Genomic DNA, 23277 nt, shown 5'->3' with positions numbered 1-23277 from the left:
AATACGATTGATGATGATGATGATGATGACAACCTCATCACCTTGTATCACCCCAGCGCTTAGAACAGTGCTTTGCACATAGTAAGCGCTTAATAAATGCCATTATTATTATTATTATAACAGGATTTCATATAGATTTCAGATTCATATAGATTCAGATTTCACCTGTATATATGTTTGTACATATTTATTACTCTATTTTACTTGTACATATTTATTCTACTTATTTTGTTAATATGTTTTGTTCTCTGTCTCCCCCTTCTAGACTGTGAGCCCACTGTTTGGTAGGGACCGTCTCTATATGTTGCCAACATCTACTTCCCAAGCGCTTAGTACAGTGCTCTGCACACAGTAAGCGCTCAATAAATACGATTGAATGAATGAATGAATATTCATATCGGAATAGGGCTTTGAGGAGGTTGAATATAGCTTAGATCGGTGAAAGGAAATATTGCTGCACTTCAACCACCATTGAGTGGTGAGGGTGAATAGGGCAGGAAATAAATTCCCAGATTCCCAACTGAATCCACAGTTAAATTTATCAGTGTAACGGGCAGGAAAAGTCCATAATATGCAAATTTTCCCTAATGAAAGTCCCATAACTTTCTAGGATGATCACATTAATGATTCAGAATGCATTCATTTCAGTTTCCATAGATACAAGCCTAGGAAATAAATGTTCTTGGAGGTAAATGTTAAAAATCAGACTGATGACAGAGGGTAGAGCTTACTTTGGATGACAGAATAAAGAGACACAAGCCTTAATCTGATCTTTGCATTGCTAAAGTAAACTTCCAAAACCAATTCTTCACTTCCTTTCATTGCCCCCTTATCACCTTTGTCTTTCTTAACTGTATAATCGGCTAAAATTTCACTCTATTCAATATAAAACTTTTGAAAAAGCCTCTTGGATATAAACAGTTTTATTTCTTACTCATGATAGAGAGGCCTGGAAATTTTACTCTATTTAATATAAAACTTTCGAAAAAGCCTCTTGGATATAAACAGTTTTATTTCTCACTCATAAGAGAGAGGCCTGGAAATTTCATTCTATTCAATATAAAACTTTTGAAAAAGCCTCTTGGATAGAAACAGTTTCATTTCTCACTCATGACAGAGAGGCCTGAAAACAGTCTGTGAACATGCAAAGTACTTTGTTTTCTACAACTGAAACAGAATAGCTTTAACAATGAGATAACTGTTATCTGAGGGCTAGACCTGATAGAGCAGAGTCCCTCTGACGTCAATCAACAGAATGTCAGTCTGTTGTTATTCCACTGATTTCATGGACCCAAGTAAAGAAGAAAATTCTGATTCCTTCCCTACATCGTAAATTCAAATTTTCTGCAATTAGTAAAACTCATCAGATTTCCTGACTCCTGTGTCCTCCACAGTCATGTGGATTGAAGAAAAGCATTTAGGCATAAAAAATCTGTAGGCAGGTATTCCATCCCATTTGACAATCGTTGTCCTGAAATGGGAAAATAAGGATGGCCACTCAGTTTGGAAATAAACACCCATGTTTTTCACAATAAATATAAGGCAAGGATATTCCTTTGAGCTACTTCAGACTGACTATCAGCCAGAGCCTCCTTAACTCCACATAAAAGGATGTAGAGACTGAGGCTATACAGGACAAACATGATGTTTGAAAGGAACTTGCCACTAAATCCGCATAGGACAAGTCAAATTTAAACACCAGCTAATGTTAGCAGGAACTGTCCGGTTATTTGTTTTGTGTTTACTATGTACTAAAATCTGTTCAAAAGCAATCAATCAATTGTGTTTCTTGAGCATTTGCTGTGTGCAGTTCACTGAACTGAGAGATTGGGAGAGTACAATGCAACAGAGGGGTGGACACACCCTAGTGTGGACTCAATCAAATCATATCTGTCACTCCCTTTCCTACATAGGGCTCACAGCTAAGGAAGCCAGACAACAAGTATTTAATTCCCTTCCCCACAGCACCTGTATATATGTTTGTACATATTTATTACTCTATTTATTATTTATTTTACTTGTACATATCTATTCTATTTATTTTATTTTGTTAGTATGTTTGGTCTTGTTCTCTGTCTCCCCCTTTTAGACTGTGAGCCCACTGTTGGGTAGGGACTGTCTCTATATGTTGCCAACTTGTACTTCCCAAGCTCTTAGTACAGTGCTCTGCACACAGTAAGCGCTCAATAAATACGACTGATTGATTGATTGATTGAATCCTTATTTTATAGCTGAGGAAACTGAAACAGAGAAGTTAAGGGACTTGCCTCAGGTCACACAGTGGGCAGATGAAAGATCTAGGCCACACGAAACCACTTTATGGAACTTTATCCCAAAAAGCTTGGTTTAGGATCTAAACTGGAGATCTTCTAGTCTTTTATGGAACTTTATCCCAAAGAGCTTGCTTGGGGATCCAATCTCTAAATCCTCTAGGCTGTAGCCTTGCTGTGGCTATGGAACGTGTCCACCAACTCCGTTATATTGTACTCTCCCAAGTACTTTCCCCACTCAGGATGGCACCTGGGAAATCTCCAGTACTCTACCACTCTCAGCCATGGGAGAGAGAGTCACGCAGAGGTCTACCCATTCCATTCCTAGCTTGGACAGTGGATAGCGAGTGACAGGAAATCTGATACAAATCAAGCTCATCTGTGCTGCACAGCAACAGCACAGGAGAGAGTAGTGGGCAGAGACTCAAGTGGACTATGCGGAAGAAGGCAATGGTAAACCACTTCTGCATTTTTACCAAGAAAACTCTATGGATACACTACCAGAAGGATTGCCGATGGGGAGTGGGGCATTCTGAGAAAGATGTGTCCTTGGAGTCACTACGGGTAGAAGATGACTTGACAGCGTAAGACAAGACCCAAGTCCTTAGTACAGTCCTCTGCACACAGTAAGCACTAATAAATATCACTGATTGATTGATTGATTGGGAATCCCAACAGCATTATGCCTGTCAGAAGAAGAGAAATGATTCCACCGTTGTGGGCACGGAATGTCACTGTTTATTGTTGCATTGTACTTTCTCAAGTGCTTAGTATGGTGTTCTGCAGACAGTAAGCACTCAAAAAATGAGTCAGTAAGCACTCAAAAAATGAGTGAATGAATTAATTCCAGGCTTTCACTCTCACCCCTGGTCTCCTACCCCACAGCTGCTCCAGTGATCACTGATTGGCCCTAGAGCCCAGGCAGGCAAAATGTAACAAGGTGGAGAGGAAGACTGATTTCTGACTGTCTTCATGACGGAGAGTTCAGAGGCAGGATACTGAAGCTACTGCTGCTGCTTTTTGCCTAAGGGGATAAGGCAGCCTGCCATACACACTAGACACCTATGAAAGATGGCATTGTCCCATTTATCCTAAAATCCCACTTCCTCCAACACGCTTTCCTCGACCATGTCCTACCTCTGGCCTGGAATGCCCTCTCTCGTCACATCTGCCAAACTAGCTCACTTCCCCCCTTCAAAGCCCTACTGAGAGCTCACATCCTCCAGGAGGCCTTCCCAGACTGAAAGCCCCTTTTCCTCTGCTCCTCCACCTCACCCCCTCGCCCCTACTCCCTCTCTCTGCTCTATCCCCTCCCTGCCCCATAGCACTTATATATATTTGTACATATTTATTATTCTATTTATTTTATTAATAATTTGTCTATAATTGTATTTATTTATTTTGATGGTATTGATACCTGTCTACTTGTTTTGTTTTGTTGGCTGTCTCCCTCCTTCTAGACTGTGAGCCCATTGTTGGGTAGGGATTGTCTCTATCTGTTGCCGAATTGTACTTTTCAAATGCTTACATGCTTTCAAGTGCTCTACACAGAGTAAGAGCTCAGTAAATACGATTGAATGAATGAATGGATGAATATATCATGTCCTCGACCACCTTTAGCTCCTATGAACTTTTTTTTAACAATATTTGTTAAGCACTTACTATGTCCAGGCATTGTATTAAACAGTGGGGTAGGTAAAGGCTAATCAGGTTGGACACAGTCCATGTCCAACATGAGGCTTACAGCCTAGGAGGGAGGGACTAGAATTTAACCCCCATTTTATAGATGAGGAAACTGAGGCACAGAGAAGTTAAGTGTCTTGACCTAGGTCACACAGCAGATAAGTGGTGGAGCTGGGATTAGACCCCAGGTCCAGTCTCCCAGTTCTGTGTTCTATCCACTAGGTCATGCTGCTCTCTTGAACTTTATACCCTTCTTAGTATTCATGAATGTATATCTGCTCAATTTATTTATATCGACAGTTATAAATATTTTTTGTTTATCTCCTCCATTAGAATGTAAACTCCCTAAGAGCCGGAAAGGTGTCCCTTCATTGTTCTGTGCTTTCCAAGCACCTAATACAAAGCACTCACCAAGTGTGTGCTCAATAAATGTTGCTGCTATTTCAATTCTGGCATCTTGAATAAACATCTAGAGTGCTGAGGACTGCCTCATGCCTTTTGGGAAGAAATAAATGCAGCTGCCCAGACCCGGAAGAAGCAGCGTGGCTCAGTGGAAAGAGCACGGGCTTTGGAGTCAGAGGTCATGGGTTCAAATCCCGGCTCCGCCAACTGTCAGCTGTGTGACTTTGGGCAAGTCACTTAACTTCTCTGTGCCTCAGTTACCTCATCTGTAAAATGGGAATTAAGACTGTGAGCCCCCTGTGGGAAAACCTGATCACCTTGTTACCTCCCCAGTGTTTAGAACAGTGCTTTGCACATAGTAATTGCTTAACAAATGCCATTATTATTATTATTATTAGGTGTAGGGAGAGGGAGAAATGCATTCAGGACCTCAGAAGCTGCCAGGGTGGTGGGGAATAGAGAAGGTTGTGAAAGGGTCCAGGGAGAGCCAAAGTCATGGAAAGAGGGTTGAAAGGATCCTGAAATTGGGGAGAGCATGAAAGTACCTTTCATCTATCAATGGTATTTATTGAGAGCTTATTGGGTTTGCACATCAGTACTTAGTGCTTGGGAAAGTACACTACAGTTGAGTTGGTAGACACAAATCCTTGCCCATAAGGAGCTTATAATCTTTTTGCAAATAAATGAGAGATAAATGAGTCTCTAGACAGTAAGCTCATTGTGGGCAGGGAATGCCACTGTTTATTGTTTTATCGTACTTTTCCAAGACCTTAGCACAGTGCTCTGCACACAGTAAGTGTTCAATAAATATGACTGAAAGAATGAATGAGAAGCAGCATGGCCTAGTGGAAAGAGCAGGGGCTTGGAAGTCAGAGGACCTGTGTTCTAATTCTGGCTCTGAGATGGGTCTCCTGTGTTATCTTGGGCAAGTCACTTAACCTCTCTGTGCCTCAGTTACCTCGTCTGTAAAATGGGAAAAATAATAATAAATAATAATAATAATAATAATAATTACGGTACTTGTTAAGTGCTTTCCATAAACCAAGCTCTATTTTAAGTGTTGGGTTAGATACAAGTTCATCAAGTAGAACACAGTCCCTGTCCCCCATGAGACTGTGAGCCCCTCATGGGACAGGGACTGGGCCCAAATTGACAACCTTGCATCTGCTCTGGCACTTAGTACAATGCCTAGCACCCAGTAAGTGTTTAAGAAATGCCACTGTTATCATTATTATTACTATTAATGCTATTAAGAATAAATACCGGCAGGAACAGAGCTGTTTAGTGATTCAGTGCCAGTGATTGATGTCTCGGAGTCTTGAAGCAACAGAAACAGATTCTAAGTGGAGAAAAAACAGTACAAATGTTTTGTTTTGCAATATCCTCTCTATTCTAAGAGAAAAAAGTATGATAGTGGCACAGAGGCTGCAAAAGACATGTAATACTGCCTGCCCATCCTTCCTTCTTCTCCCAGGGCATTATGATCAACAATGTTCTTTATTCAATCAATGGCATTTATTGAGTGCTTATTGTGTGCAAAATACTTCATTAATAATAATAATAATAATGGCATTTATTAAGTGCTTACTATGTGCAAAGCACTGTTCTAAGTGCTGGGGTGGATACAAGGTGATCAGGTTGTCCCACCGGGGGCTCACAGTCTTAATCCCCATTTTACAGATGAGGTAACTGAGGCTCAGAGAAGTGAAGTGACTTGCCCAAGGTCACACAGCAGACATGTGGTGGAGCCGGGATTTGAACCCATGACCTCTGACTCCAAAGCCCGTGCTCTTTCCACTGAGCCACGCTGCTTCATTGAGTCTCTATTGAGTGCAAAGAACTGTGGTAGGGAGATTGAGTTAACAAACCTTAGGAGCCAGTCGTCATCATCATCAATCGTATTTATTGAGTGCTTACTGTGTGCAGAGCACTAAGGCACATTCAAGAATGCAATCTTACAGAAAAATTTCCAGTCTATCCAAACTCACTCTGGCTCTTTTTAGGCTTTCAGAGCTGAACTGCGACATAAAGAACAACAGTAGTGGCAAATCTCCTTAACATTAACTGGTTAATATGTGAGTTATCCTCAGGGCCACCCAAGAAAAGAGTGGATTTGGGAAAAATTCAGTGTCATCTTGCATTCAGATACTTTAGTAGGCCAGGGGGCGGGGCCTACTTTTCACACCATGGGAAAAGTTCAAGCTAATAGCAGCAGCATCTCCTGATGCCAGCCCTAATAATATGAAGAATTATAGTATTTGTTAAGCACTTACTATGTGCCAAACACTGTACAAAGTGCTGGAAGCAGTGTGGCTCAGTGAAAAGAGCACGGGCTTTGAAGTCAAAGGTCATGGGTTCAAATCCCGATTCTGCCAATTGTCAGCTGTGTGACTTTGAGCAACTCAACTTCTCTGTGCCTCAGTTCCCTCATCTGTAAAATGGAGATTAAGACTGTGAGCCTACCGTGGGGCAACCTGATCACCTTGTAACCTCCCCGGAGCTTAGAAGTGCTTTTCACATAGTAAGCCCTTAATAAATGTCATTATTATTATTACCAGCAAATGAGATGGACACAGTCCCTGTCCCACATAGGGTTTACAGTCTTAATCCTCACTTTACAAATGCGGTAACTAAGGCACAGAGAAGTGAAGTGACTTACCCAAGGTCACACAGTGCTTACTACAGTGCTCTGCACACAGTAAGCACTCAATAAAGACGATTGAATGAATGAACTAGTGGCAGAGCTGGGATTAGAACCCAGGTCCTTCTGACTCCCAGACATATGCTTTATCTACTAGGCTATGCTGCTTCTCATAGCCCTACATCTATCAATCAATCAATGGTATTCATTCAATTGTATTTATTGAGCACTTACTGTGTGCAGAGGACTGTACTAAGCACTTGGGAAGTACAAGTTGAACGCCTAGTGTGGGCAAAGCACTGAACTAAATGCTTGTGAGAGTAGAGTACAACAGAGTTAGCAGGCATAGTCCCAGTCCACAACGAGTTTACAGCCTAGAGGAGTGCCTGAACATTCCCGATCATGGTGGCCCAGAGTTAGCCTTAACCTCCACCACCCTGTGTCTCCGCTGGGCGCTGGTAGATGCAATTAAAAAGCAGCATTGCCTAGTGGAAAGAGCACAGGGCAGGGAGTCCGAGGACCTGGGTTCTAATGCCGACTCATCCACTTGCCTGCTAATTTGGGGCAAGATCCCCCTCCTACCTCACCTCCCTTCTTTCCTTCTACAGCCCTGCCCGCACCTCCACTCCTCTGCTGCTAACCTCCTCTCCGGGCCTCGTTCTCGCCTGTCCCGCCATCGACCCCTGGCCCACGTCCTCCCCCTGTCCTGGAATGCCCTCCCTCCGCACATCTGCCAAGCTAGCTCTCTTCCTTCCTTCAAAGTCCTACTGAGAGCTCACCTCCTCCAGGAGGCCTTCCCAGACTGGGCCCCCTTTTTCCTCTCCTCCTCCCCATCTTCCCTGCCCTACCTCCTTCCCCTCCCCACAGCACCTGTATATATGTTTTTACAAATTTATTACTCTATTTTACTTGTACATATTTACTATTTTATTTATTTTGTTAATTATGTGCATTTTGCTTTAATTCTTTTTGCTCTGATGACTTGACACCTGTCCACATGTTTTGTTTTGTTGTCTGTCTCCCCCTCCTAGACTGTGAGCCCGTTGTTGGGTAGGGACTGTCTCTATATGTTGTCAACTTGTACTTCCCAAGTGCTTAGTACAGTGCTCTGCACATAGTAAGTGCTCAATAAATACAATTGAATGAATGAACATTATTTAACTTATCTCTGCCTCAGTTTCCTCATCTGTAAAATGGGGATTATATCTTATTTAGATCGTGAGACTCACGTGAGACAAGGCCTGTGTCCAACCTGATTATCTTGTGTCTACCCCAGCACTTATTACAGTGCATGGCCAATAATAATAATAATAATAATGGCATTTGTTAAGTGCTTATTATGTGCAAAGCACTGTTCTAAGCACTGGGGGGGATACAAGGTGATCATGTTCTCCAACATGGGGCTCACAGTCTTAATCCCCATTTTACAAATGAGGTAACTGAGGCTCAGAGAAATAACGTGACTTGCCCAAGGTCACACAGCAGACATGTTGGGGAGCCGAGATTAGAACCCCTGACCTCTGATGCCCGGGCTCTTTCCACTGAGCCACTCTGTAATAGCAGACATTTTACAAGTACCTCCACTGCTATTATTATTGTTACAATGATAATAATGATACAACAGAGCTTAATTTCTCACCAAAACCCTATCCTCTCCCTTGACTTTCCCATCACAGTAGACAGCACCACCATCCTTCCCATCTCACAAGCCCATAACCTTGGCGTTATCCTTGACTGTTCTCTCTCATTTGACCAACATATTCAATCTGTCACCAAATCTGGTCAGTCCCACCTTCACAACATTGCTAAAATCTGCCCTTTCCTCTCCACCCAAACTGCTACCGCGTCAATACAATCACTCATCCTATCCCACCTAGATTACTGCATCAACCAACTTGTCTCTTCCCACTCCAGTCCATACTTCATGTCGCTGCCCAGATCATCTTTCTACAAAAATGTTCCGGACATGTCACTACCCTCCTCAAAAATCTCCAGTGGTTGCCTATCCTCTTCTGTATCAAACAAAAACTCCTCACCAATGGCTTTAGAGCAGTCCATCACCTTGCCCCCTCCTACCTCACTTCACTTCTCTCTTTCTACAACCCAGCCAGCACACTTCACTCCTCTGGTGCTAACCTTCTCACTGTGCCTCAGTCTCACTGCCGACCTCTGGCCCTTGTTCATTCATTCAGTCATATTTATTGAGCACTTACTATGTGCAGAGCACTGTACTAAGCACTTTGGAAGTACAAGTCGGCAACATATAGGGACAGTCCCTACCCATCAACGGGCTCATAGTCTAGAAGGAGGAGACAGACAATAAAACAAAACTGGCCTGGAATACCCTCCCTCCTCAAATCTACCAGATATTGGCCCACTGTTGGGTAGGGACTGTCTCTATATGTTGCCAATTTGTACTTCCCAAGTGCTTAGTACAGTGCTCTGCACATAGTAAGTGCTCAATAAATACGATTGATGATGATGATGATGATGATTTTCTCTCCCCCACTTCAAAGACTTATCGAAGACACATCTTCTCCAAGAGACCTTCCCAGGCTAAGCCCCTCTTTTCCTCATCTACTACTCCCTTCTGCATCACACTGACTTGCTCCCTTTGCTCTTCCCCCCCAGCCCCAGTCCTACAACACTTATGTATATATCTGTAATTTTATTTATTTGTATTGATATCTGTCTCTCCTGTTGCCTAGACTGTGAGATCTATGAGGGCAGGGAATGTCACCGTTTATTATAATATTATTCTATCCCAAGTGCTTAGAATAGTGCTCTGTACACAGGAAGCACTTAATGAATATGATTGAATGAATATTAATGATAATAACATTATAACATTAACAATGTTATTAATTAATTAACAATTAATTGATTAACAATTAATTAATTAATAACAAACAATTAATTGTTAATAACTAACAATTAATTGTTTATTAATTAATAATAATAACAATTAATTAATTAATTAATTAGCAGTAGCAATAGCATTCAGGGTGGCAGTGAGGTTAGGGGCTTAACATGGGACAGGGGTAGACAAGACAGAATTGCTACTTATCTTTCCAGGGCCCATACCATATGAGGGATTTTCCCAAGCATGGAAGTCTTTTGATATGTGGTTTCTCAAACATTCTTTTCATCCTTGAATTGCAATTCTTTCAAATATTACGTTTAGTACTGCATATTGAGTTTGTCTTTTGCAAATCATTCTTTGCCTTATGTAGATCAGCCCAAAGCTGTTATTCTCATTCACTTTATTAAATGAAATAAAGCTTGAAAGGGCTACGACTCCTACTCCACCAGGTGCCTACAGGAATATTAAAGGTAGGGAGTGATTACGTTAGACTTAGCAGCATCTGGATCCCTTTCTGATCATTCAAGCATAGTCTTAAATAGAGTGCTAAATCTCTCAAATGAATCTCTCCTACTTGTCCTTTACATGTATTTGCAAAAGACCACACATTCACAAATACTTTAAATATTTATCTGGACCTGTTACAACGATGGCTATTTTTGTCCTAGCTCCAAATAATCCAAGAATAATGACTGCAACACATCTTTGCTTCCTGATCAACATTAACATATCTGAGAGCTCGACTGTACTTATTCAAATCCATTTTTAATCTTTATTGATTGATCAATCAACCTGGCATTCAGTCCCAGCTCTACTTTAAAATTCAGATTCAATTATAGAAGGTCATCATGAATTGTGTTATTGGTCCAAGACATTTAAATATGGATGCTCAGATAAAACAGAAAAGTGATATTTTTTAATGAGTGCATTGAATTTTATCATTTTATTTCCATGTAAATTTTCAGGGGAAGAGCGTCCCTGCTATTTTATTCAAAAGGCATCCAATCTTCCTTCCATAAGGGCAAATTTCTACCTCACTGAATAGCAAATTTTATTCAATCTATTCTATGTTCGACATCTACAAAGCAAAGTAATGCATTTATACACTGTGAAGGAATTACGAGGGAGAAAATAAGATATAGTCTCTAATTACAATATCTGAGGACTTGGTGTCAAGGAGCTTACATTTCAATATGCCACTGCCATCTTTCATAATCAAAAACTAATCTAATAGTACATTCTGGACTTCAATATTGAATTGAATGCGAAATTTATTCCCTGCATTTATTTCATACTACCATAGACTACTTTTGTTCATGAGAATTTCCTTCTTTGGAGGAGGAGTGATTTTTTTATGGTATTTGTTAAGCACTTAATATGTATCAAACACTGTTCTATACACTGGGATAAGTACCAGTTAATTTGGTTGGACACAGTCCCTGTCCTACAGTTCTCAGCTGAGGCAATTGAGGCACAGAGAAGTTAAATGATTTGCCCAAGGTCAAACAGAAACCAATTGGTAGATCCAGAATTAAAAACCAGGCCCATGCTCTTTCAACTAGGTCATGCGGCTTCTCTGTGTGACTGGAGAATCCAGTGTAGAGGAGAATTCAGTACTTCATGCAAAAATTGAAAGGAGTCTGGCCTAACACTGCAACTTTAAGGCTGGATATATGAGTTGCCTAGGGAAAAGACACAAGATATGTTCAAAGCTTTGCTGTGCAGAATTAAAGGCAATGATGAATTGGAATTCATCATGGGAACTTACTCCAAGGTTCTGGCTTGGAAGTTTATATAATGACATTATGAGTTGTGATCAGAACACAAGGCATAAGGGAAGGTTGTCTTCACTTTTTTTTGAGTTGGCAATGTGTCATCTAAAGGGGGAAAGGGGGAAAGTTCAGGGATGGAACCGCCTATGCAAAGACTGTTTAAATATGAAGAAATCCACTCAGGAGTCACATTTACCTTGGAGAATATTCAAGCACCTCAAAAGCATGTCTGCTTTGCAGTGTACATGAGTATGTACTTAAATACTCACTCCATCCTTCACCCCCACAGCACTTAGGTACAGATCTTTGTACTTGCTTCCCTTATCTGTAATTTATTTTACTATCTGTCTCCACCTATAGATTGTAAGCTCCTTGAAGTCAGGGATTGTGTCTGCTTACCCTGCTTAATTTTCCCAAGTGCTTAGTGCAGGGCTCTGCAGAGAATCACCACTCAAAAAATAACATTGATTGTATACAGCACCTTAGAGGAGCGCTAGTCAGCCAATCATAATTATTGAGCACTTACTATGTGCAGAGCAATATATTAGGCACTTGAGAGATTACAAAATAACCACATAACATAAACTGTCCCCACCCACAACGAGCTCACAGTCTGGAGGAGACAGACATCAATATAAACATATTACAGATATGTGCATAGATGCTGTGGGGCTGCAAGGTGGGTGAATAAAGGGAGCAAATCAGGGCAACATAGAAGGGAGTTGAAGAAAAGGAAAAGAGGGCATAGGGAGGCTTCTTGGAGAAGATGTCCCTTCAGTAATGCTTCAAAGGAGGGGACAGTAATTGTCTGTGGGACATGAGGAGGAAGGGTTTTCCAGGACCCAAGTAGGATAACCAACTGCTAATACTTACATATTACACATCCAATCAGCGAATATTTAATCATGGACATATACAGAGTTGACTCAACCATCATCAAAATATACTCTCAACTCCTGCACTAACTCTAACCTCATCTCCCACTCCCTTCTGCGTTGCCCTTTGCTCTTCCTCCCTCCCAGCCCCACAACACTCATATACAGTACTTACATACACATCTGTAATTTTATTTATTTATATTGATGTCTGTCTCCCCCACACTAGACTGTAAGCTCATTGTGGCCAGGGAATGTTACTGTTTATTGTTGTGTTGTACTTTCACAAGCGCTTAGTACAGTGCTCTGCACACAGTAAGTGCTCAATAAATGACTGAATGGATGAATGAATGAATGCTTCAATTGAGTGTTAGTGAGGGAGGAAAAATAGAGATACAACTGGGATAGTGGAAGTAAGGAAAGATGGAAAAGGGAATAACTAACTGAATGAATGGATAGAGCACATTGATTGATTCATTCCTAAATCCTAAGGGGGATATTGGCAGAGCATGAACTGAGTGGGGTGAATCAGATGTTTTCGTGGGTCAGTGGAAAGAACATGGGCTTGGGAGTTAGAGGTCATGGGTTCTAATCCCGGCTCCACCACTTGTCAACTGTGTGACTTTGGGCAAGTCACTTAACTTCTCTGTGCCTTAGTTACCGCACCTGTAAAATGGGGATTAAGACTGTGAGCCCCACTTGGGACAACCTGATTACCTTGTATCTTTCCTAGTGCTTAGTACAGTGCTTGGCACATAGTAAATGCTTTACAAATACCATCATCATTATTATCATTATTATTGCTATGTTTGGGGGAACAAAAGTGTTCACAGGAAGGAAAGCAGAGTCTGTGGAGAAGAGGATGTGACAGATTTATGTCCAAAAAACAGATAAAGGAGTTGGGCTAGGCTGTGAAGGTACAAGTGAATGCAAAGACAGAATATAGTCAGAACATAAAGCAAGCACATGCATATCGAGGGGTAGTTATGAGAATTAGCAGAAGCACAGTGGAAAAAAATATAACAAGGGTCATGCATTACTCCACCCACAAGTCATAGCCCTGACAAGACAGAGAACATGGCCTAATGTATTTACCATACAAGGGAAGTCCAGAGGAGGGATGAAAGAAGAACAGATGGGATGATGGAGGTGGAGTGTTGTATTCATTCAGTCAGTCATTCAGTTGTATTTATTTAGTGCTTACTGTGTGCAGATCACATGGGAAGTACAAGTCAGCAACATATAGAGAAGGTCCCTACCCAACAGTGGGCTCACAGTCTAGAAGGGGGAGACAGACAACAAAACAAAACATGTAGAAAGATGTCCAAACTGTCAGAATACATAGAATCATAGCTATATGCTCATCATTAATAAAATAAATAGAGTAGTAAATCTGTACAAATATATGCAAGTGCTGTGGGGTGGGGAAAGAGGTAGGGTGGGGGGCCAATGGGGAGGAGAAGTGGAAAAAGGAGACTCAGTCTGGAAAGGCCTCCTGGAGGAGGTGAGCTCTCAATAGGGCTTTGAAGGGAGGAAGAGAGCTAGTTTGGCGTATGTGTGGAGGGAGGGCATTCCAGGCCAGGGGAAGGATGTGGCCGGGGGTCAATGGTGGGGCAGGCGAGAACAAGGCACAATGAGGAGGTTAGCAGCAGAGGAGCGGAAGGTGCGGGCTGGGCTGTAGAAGGAGAGAAGGGGGTGAGGTAGGAGGAGGTGAGGTGATGGAGAGCCCTGAAGCGGAGGAGTTTTTGCTTGATTCGTAGATTTTGCTTGATTCGGAGATTTTTGAGGAGGGGAGTAACATGCCCAGAGCGTTTCTGCATACAGATGATCCGGGCAGCAGCGTGTAGTATAGACTGAAGTGGGGAGAGACAGGAGGATGGGAGATCAGAGAGGAGGCTGATGCAGTAATCCAGTCGGGATAGGATGAGAGATTGAACCGGCAGGGTAGCGGTTTGGATGGAGAGGAAAGGGCAGATCTTGGAGATGTTGTGGAGGTGAGACTGGCAGGGTTTGGTGATGGATTAGATGTGTGGGGTGAATGAGAGAGCAGAGTTGAGGATGACACCAAGGTTACGGGCTTGTGAGACGGGAAGGATGCTGTCTACAGTGATGGGAAAGTCAGGGAGAGGACAGGATTTGGGAGGGAAGATAAGGAGCTCAGTCTTGGACATACTGAGTTTTAGATGTCTGGCAGACATTCAGATGGAGATGCCCTGAAGGCAGGAGGAGATAAGAACCTGGAGGGAGGGAGAGGCAGCAGGGGCAGAAATGTAGATTTGGGTGTCATCAGAGTAGAGATGATAGTTGAAGTCGTGGTTCTACTCTCCCAAGTGCTTAGTATAGAGCTGTGCACATAGTAAGCACTCAGCACATACTATTGATGATCATCAGGAACAGATGGGGCTAAGAAGTACATGGAGGGGTGAGGGAGGATCTGAAACTTTGGTACTGTGTGTCTGTAAGGCATGTCCCTTAGGATTACTGCCTGTGGAAAGAGCTTGGGCCTGGATGTCAGAGAACCTGGGTACTAGAGAAGCAGCGTGGCTCAGTGGAAAGAGCCTGAGCTTTGGAGTCAGAGGTCATGGGTTCAAATCCCGGCTCTGCCAATTGTCAGCTGTGTGACTTTGGGCAAGTCACTTAACTTCTCTGTGCCTCAGGTACCTCATCTGTAAAATGGGGATTAAGATTGTGAGCCCCCCGTGGGACAACCTGATCACCCTGTAACCTCCCTAGTGCTTAGAACAATGCTTTGCACATAGTAAGCACTTAATTAATACCATTATTATTATTATTATTACTAATCCCAGCCCTGCCACTGGTCTGCGATGTGACCCTGGGCAAGTCACTTAGCTTCTCTGTGCCTCAGTTCCCTCAACTGCAAAATGGGGATTCAAAACCTATTCATCCTCCTACTTGGACTGTGAGACCCATGTGGGACAGGGATTGTATTTGGCTGGATTAACTTTTATCTTACCCAGCACTTAGAACAGTGCTTGACACAAAGTAAGCACCTAAGAAATACCATGATTGTCATTATCATTATTATTAAATGAGTCTGTTGGTGGACTCTGGTAATAAAACTTGGCTCACCCAAAACCCCGATTCCTTTCGCTGCCTAATAAAGGGTTGGTTGGGGATTCGGTCTAACAGGTAACATTTTCAAGGCAACAGACAGCATCGTTACCTACTCTTCAAAACACTGCTATGAACTCTGGTTATCTGGAGAGGCAGCAAAGGGACAGGAAAGAAAAAGCCGCAGAGAGTTAGCATCTGAATACCTTGTTGGAGAGAAGACCCTCTCAGGTCTCAGTTCTTCTTACCTTTTGTTCTCCCCAGAGAGATGTCTCCACTTACCACTGAATAGATCCCCAGAGAAGCAGCGTGGCTCAGTGGAAAGAGCCCGGGCTTTGGAGTCAGAGGTCATGGATTCAAACCCCAGCTCTGCCAATTGACAGCTGTGTGACTTTGGGCAAGTCACTTCACTTCTCTGGGCCTCAGTTCCCTCATCTGTAAAATGGGGATTAAGATTGTGAGCCCACCGAGGGACAACCTGATCACCTTGTAACCTCCCTAGTGCTTAGAACAGTGCTTTGCACATAGTAAGCGCTTAATAAATGCCATCATTATTATTATTATTATTATCTTGGGGTGGGGAATGACAGACCCCTATACAGACCCCGAGAATCAGCATGGCCTAGTGGAAAGAGCACAGGCCTTGGGGGTCAGGGGACATGGGTTCTAATCCCAGCTCTACCATGTGTCTTCTGGGTGACCTTGGGCAAGTCACTTCACTTCTCTATGCCTTAGTTACCTCATCTGTGAAATGGGGATTAAGACTGAGAGCACCATGTGGGACAACCTGATTACCTTCTAACTACCCTGGTGATTAGAACAGTGCTCGGCACATAGTAAACACTTAACAGATAGCATTATTTTTATTATAATATGTTTGTGCCAAAGGCGTGAAACTCTCTTTGCAAACCCTTAGTCTCTTCTTCCATAGTCATTAAATGAATTGAGTGGGTGAGCGGAGAGCTTCGTAGCTTTTGTGTTATGCATATCGATCAGTCAATCAATCAAAATTATTGAGCTATTACTGTGGGCAGAACACTATACTAAGCACTTGGTAGAGCACAATACCAAGAGTTGGTAGATATGTTCTCTGCCCACAGTGAGCTCACAATCTAAAAGGGGAGACAGACATTAATATAAATAAATTACAGATTTGTATATGAAAGCTGTGGGGCTGAGAGAGCTGAATGAAACAGTAAAAATTCAAGTGCAAGTGTGATGCAGAAGATGAGAAGATGGATAAGAGTATCTGAAGGTCTATTTGGGGAAGACCTCTTTAGGGAAACATGCAGCATGGCTTAGTGGAAAGAGCACAGGCTTGGGAGTGAGAGGTTGTGGGAGATGTGCTGTCACTTGTCAGCTGTGTGACTTTGGGCAAGTCACTTAACTTCTCTGTGACTCAGTTACCTCATCTATAAAATGGGGATAAGACTTTGAGCCCCACGTGGGACAATCTGATGACCTTGTATCTCCCCCAGCACTTAGAACAGTGCTTGGCACATAGTAAGCGCTTAACAAATACCATCATTACTATTATTATTATTATTGAGGCTTAAAAGGTGGGGAGATAGCTATCTAAGTGAATTTGGGTTTCATTCCTCTTCGTTTTTGTAGAATTTGTTAAACTCTTACTATGTGCCAAGCACTATACTAAACACCAGAGTAGATACAAGGTAATCAGGTTGGACACAATCCATGCCCTATATGGGGCTCACAGAATTAATCCCCTTTTTACAGATGAGGTAATTTAGGCAGTGAGAAGTTCATTCATTCATTCAATAATATTTATTGAGCTTTTACTGTTTGCAGAGCACTGTACTAAGCACTTGGGAAGTACAAGTTGGCAGCATATAGAGACGGTCCCTACCCAACAACGGGCTCACAGTCTAGAAGGGGGAGACAGACAACAAAACAAAATATGTAGACAGGTGTTAAAATTGTCAGAATAAATAGAATTATAGCTATATGCACATCATTAACAAAATAAATAGAATAGTAAATATGTATAAGTAAAATAGAGTAATAAATCTGTACAAATATATACAAGTGTTGTGGGGAAGAGAAGGGGGTAGGGTTGGAGGAAGATGGGGAGGAGGAGAGATAAAAGGGGCCTCAATCAATTGAGGTTGGAAATGTGATACAATGACTGGGCTGGTGTGGGCTACACAGTGTTGTCTATGTGGGCACAGCGTCTCAACAAGAGGGACCCCAGGAAACAATTATTGTGTTTAAACCCAGACATTCCAAGTCTTCCTTAATTCGAGACTGCCTCAGCCTCTGCAACATCTTTCGATTTCAGTTTGGCTACCGCATATTTGTCTTTGTCCTTTAAGCTGTTTTAATGTTTTAGTATTTAATTGCTCATTTAATCATAGTTATTAAGCACCTGTGTGCAGAGCACTGTGCTAAGCACCTGGGAGAGTGCAATATAACAATAAACAGACACATTCCCTGCTCACAACAAGCTTACAGTCTAGAGACAGACAATATAAGCACTTAATACAGTGCTCTGCACACAGTAAGCACTCAATAAATACGATTGAATGAATGAATAATATAAATAAATATATTAAAAATATGTACATAAGTGCTGTGGGGCTGGGGGGGAGGATGAATAAAGGGAGCAAGCAAGTCAGGGTGATGAAGAAGGGAGTGGGAGAAGAGGAAAGGGGGGCTTAGTCAGGGAAGGCCTCTTAGAGGTATGCCTTCATTAAGGCTTTGAAGCCGGGGAGAGTAATTGTAGGATTTGAGGCAGGAGGGCATTCAAGGCCAGAGGAAGGATGTGGGCAAGGGATTAGCGGCATGACAGGAGAGATTGAGCACAGTGAGAAGGTTAGCATTAGAGGAGCAAAGTGTGCGGGCTGGGTTGTAGTAGGAGAGTAGTGAGGTGAGGTAGGAGGGGACAAGGTGATTGAGTGCTCTAAAATCAGTGGTGAGGTGCTTTTGTTCCTGATCTGCAGGTCTCCAGTCCTCCCTGACCTTCTATATTCGAAGATGTGAGCCCTTCGAGGGACCCACCTGCGTACTTTTACTCGTGCTTAATACAGTGCTCTGCACACAGTAAGCACCTGCTAAATACTATTACTACTACACTGTCAATCAATCGATCAATCGTATTTATTAAGTGCTTACTGTGTGCAGAGCACTGTACTAAGCGCTTAGGAAGTACAAGTTGGGAACATATAGAGACAATCCCTACCCAACAGTGGGCTCACAGTCTAAAAGGGGGAGACAGAGAACAAAACCAAACATACTAACAAAATAAAATAAATAGAATAGATATGTCTTAGAATAGAATGTCATTACACAATCCTTGTCCAAGAGGAGTTTACAGACTAAAAGGGGAGCCAGATATTAAAATAAATTACAGAGGGATATTGTATGCAAATGATGTGTGGGCGGTGTGAAAAATCACAATGCTTAAATGTTACAGAGCAAAGTGCATTGAAAGCAAAGGCAAATAAGGGAAGTGAGGGCTTAGGCAGAGAAGGCCACTTGGAGGAGATGAGATTTAAGAAGTGTTTTGAAGGTGGGGGAATGGTGTTCTGTTGAATATGAAGCAGTGTGGCCTAGAGGAAAGAGCACAGTCCTGGGAGGCAAAGAACCTGGGTTCTATTCCCAGCTCTGCCACTTGTTGCTTTGTGATCTTGGGCAACTTGTTTAATATCTCTGTGCCTCAGTTTCCTCACCTGTAAAATGGAGATTAAATCATACTCCCTCCTACTTAGACTGTGCACCCTACATAGGGCAGGGATTGTGTCCAACCTATACCAACCTTGCATCTATCTAGTACAGTACAGTGCTTGGCACACTACAAGCACTTAAATACCATATTTTATTAATTGTTTTAACGAATTATATGATTGGGGAGGGAGTACCAGGCCAGAAGGAGGATTCATTCAGTCATATTTCATATTTCAAGGCCCTGCTGAGAGCTCACCTCCTCCAGGAGGCCTTCCCAGACTGAGCCCCTTCCTTCCTCTCCCCCTCGTCCCCCTCTCCATCCCCCCCATCTTACCTCCTTCCCTTCCCCACAGCACCTGTATATATGTATATATGTTTGTACATATTTATTACTCTATTTATTTATTTATTTATTTTACTTGTACATATCTATTCTATTTATTTTATTTTGTTAGTATGTTTGGTTTTGTTCTCTGTCTCCCCCTTTTAGACTGTGAGCCCACTGTTGGGTAGGGACTGTCTCTATATGTTGCCAATTTGTACTTCCCAAGTGCTTAGTACAGTGCTCTGCACATAGTAAGCGCTCAATACGATTGATGATTTATTGAGCGCTTAGTGTGGGCAAAGCACTGTACTAAGTGCTTATGTGGGCAAGAGATTAGAGGCAAGAAACATAAGATTCAGATACACTGAGTATGTTGGTATTAGAGGAGCAAAGTTCAGGTTGGGCTGTACTAGGAGATCAGTGAGGTAAGGTTGGAATGTGAGAGCTGATTTAGTACCTTAAAGTCAATAGTAAGGAGTTTCTGCTTGATATGGAGATGGATGGGCAGCCATTGGAAGTTTTGGACAAGAAGGGAAAAGTGGATCCGAGCTGTGTTTTAGAAAAAGCATTTGGAATTGCACCCTTTATTCACTCTTCTCTCAGCCCCACAATACTTATGTACATATCCGTAATTTATTTATTCATATTAGTGTCTGTCTCCCCCTCTAGACTGTAAGCATATTGTGGGCAGGGAATGTGTCTAACAATTCAGTTATGTTGTACTCTTCCAGTGCTTAGTAAAGTGCTCTGCATACAGTAAGTGTTCAATTAATATGATTCATTGGCCGAAAAATGATCTGGGCAGCAGAATGAAGTATTCACTGGAGAGGGGAGAGATAGGAGGCAGGATGCAATAATCAAGGTGGGATAGAATAAGACCTTGGATCAGCAAGATAGCAGCTTGGATGGAGAGGAAGGGGAAGATTCTATATGTTGTGAAGGTAGAACCAACTGGATTTGCTAACAGAGTAAATGTGCATAGAATGAGAAAGATGAGCTAACGCCAACGTTACAAGCTCATGAGACAGGGAGGATAGTGGTTTGTCTACAGTTTATGTGCAAGTCTGGTGGAGTACAGTACCTAGGTGGGAGGATGAGTTCTGTTTGGAACATGTTAAGATTGAGGTATTGATGGGATATCCAAGTAGAGATATTCTGAAGGCAGGATGAAACGTGAAATTGCAGAGAAAGAAAGAGGTGGTGGCTGGAAATAAAGATTTGGGAGTAATTCACAAAGTGAAGACTTGTGAGTGAATGAGTTTTCCAAGGGAGTAGGTATGGATGGAGAATAGACGGGCCCCAGGACTGAGCCTTGAGGGACTCCACAGTTAGGGGGTGGGAGATAGAAGGGGAACCACCAGAGAAATAGGGGGAGAACCACATGGAAAGCAGCATGGGCCTGCGAGTCAAAGGACCTGGGTTCTAATCCTGGCTCCACCACTTGTCTGCATGTGAAGTTGAGCAAGTCACTTAAATTGTCTGTGCCTTAGTTTCCTCAACTACAAAATCATCATCATCAATCGTATTTATTGAGCGCTTACTATGTGCAGAGCACTGTACTAAGCACTTGGGAAGTACAAATTGGCAACATATAGAGACAGTCCCTACCCAACAGTGGGCTCACAGTCTAAAAGGGGGAGGGTCTAAAATGGGGATGCACAGTCTAAAATGGGGATGCAATGCCTGCTCTCCTTCCTATTTAGATTGTGCGTGCGGTTGAAAATGATGGTTAGGAAGAGGAGAAGGGAGTGGGCAAGTGTTTATAGTAATGGAGGGATGATGTGGATATGATAGATTTAAGAAGAAATGGAGAATTTCCTCTTGTGACACTGCTGGAAAGGATTAGACTGTCAATCAATCAATCAATCAATCGTATTTATTGAACGCTTACTGTGTGCAGAGCACTGTACTAAGCACTTGGGAAGTACAAGTTGGCAACATATAGAGACAGTCCCTACCCAACAGTGGGCTCACAGTCTAAAAGGGGGAGACAGAGAACAAAACCAAACATACTAACAAAATAAAATAAATAGAATAGATATGTACAAGTAAAATAAATAAATAAATAAATAGAGTAATAAATATGTACAAACATATATACATACATACAGACTGTCCTAGATTGGGTGCCAAATTTAAACCTTGTCTGTTTTTATTCCTCAACATGGTTATATTGTACTCTCCCAAGTGTGTAGTACAGTGCTCTGCAAGCAGAAAGTGCTCAATAAATACCATTAATTGACTGATTTCCAGTCCAGTGACAAATTCTGATAATTAGAATTAAATGTAAGAAGTATAGCCTTGTGGATAGAGCACAGGCCTGGGAATCAGAACGACCTAGGAACTAGGTCCTAACCCCAACTCCACCACTGGTGTGCTGTGTGACCTTGGACAAGTCACTTCACTTCTCTGTGCCTCAGTTACCTCATCTATAAAAGGGGATTAAGGCCGTGGGACAGATTGTGTCCAACCTGATTAGCTTGGATCTACCTCAGAACTTAGTACAGCATCTAGCACACAGTATGTGCTTAACAAATACCATAAAAAAATTTTATTCACCCTTTAAGCAGCACTTTACAATCTGGAAAAACAATCTGGGAAACCTTAAATATTGATGGTTATATTCAGGGGTCATTTAAGGCTACACTGGAGGATTTTAGTTCATCACTAAGGACAAATTGGTAATACAACATTGGCAGAACTTTGGGTTATACATCCCAACAAGTCAATGCAGAATGTCTCTATTATTGTACTTGAGAAGATGCCCAGTTGTCAAAACAAAGACCATGTTCTCCAAGCCAGGCTGTTTCCAGGTAAATTACCAAGGCATGCACCAGACTACAAATCTTTTAACAAATTCCTCACAGTAGTTCCAGCAAGGAGATTTCTGCCAACCCATTCATGTACAACATTTTTGGCTTGACAGATCAAGATTCTGCTATGCTAATATAATGAGAAGAGGCTATTCCTCAAATTACTTTGCAAAGTATTTCAGCATGCCCGTATTTTGTTTTGGTTACCTTTCTGCTCCACTACTAATCAAATCCAGTACAAGGATACATGTTTATTCTTCCTAACTGATCTAGAAAGATGAATGGCAACACTGCATGACACACCTAGAGACTTCAGCTTGGAAATATTTTCAGTGCAATGCTGAGGGAAAAAAAGTCTAGAAAGTGGTGGATGACAATGCTACACCTTTTCAAGGAAATATGAAGTAATGAATAACTATGAAGCAATTATTAGAAGCCTGGGAAGAAGACTGCCACACATTTTAAAAATTTCAATAGGACAGGTTTTCGATAGAACTTACGCTCTTGAGGAGCTCAGACATGTTTAATGTCTGTTGAGAAATCTTGTTAGTATCTTTAGGAGGAAGAAAGGAGTAATCCAGTGAACAGAATTTTTACATTCTATTCATTCTGTGTTAATTTGGAAAGCTGTTTTGCCTAGTTGGAGGGTTGAGTGAAGCTTTTACAACTTGTCTGATTTATTTATATTTGACCTCAAAGAAAAAACCCTAAATGCAAATGAAGAAATTGTTCAGTTTTGGAAAACTACCTAGCTGTAGAATAACAGCACATTTAATGTTCAGTTTTTACTTTGCAGAATATGTTGGTAGAGTCTAAGCAGGTGCTCAATAAGAACTTTTGATTTTGAACATTAAAAGCCACTTTTCATTCACTCAGT

The 23277-nt window shown here is 41.9% G+C and overlaps 1 long non-coding RNA gene across 1 annotated transcript in view; it reads left to right on the top strand.

Annotated features, from left to right (window-relative positions):
• The window catches only part of LOC119928058, a 158376-nt gene that overhangs the window by 109640 nt on the left and 25459 nt on the right, over positions 1–23277 (top strand). The window lies entirely within an intron of this gene.

Source organism: Tachyglossus aculeatus, chromosome 1 (genome assembly GCF_015852505.1).
Source record: "Tachyglossus aculeatus isolate mTacAcu1 chromosome 1, mTacAcu1.pri, whole genome shotgun sequence".
Taxonomy (NCBI): domain Eukaryota; kingdom Metazoa; phylum Chordata; class Mammalia; order Monotremata; family Tachyglossidae; genus Tachyglossus; species Tachyglossus aculeatus.
Note: the sequence above shows the minus strand (reverse complement) of the source record. Positions and strands in the feature narration are given on the sequence as shown.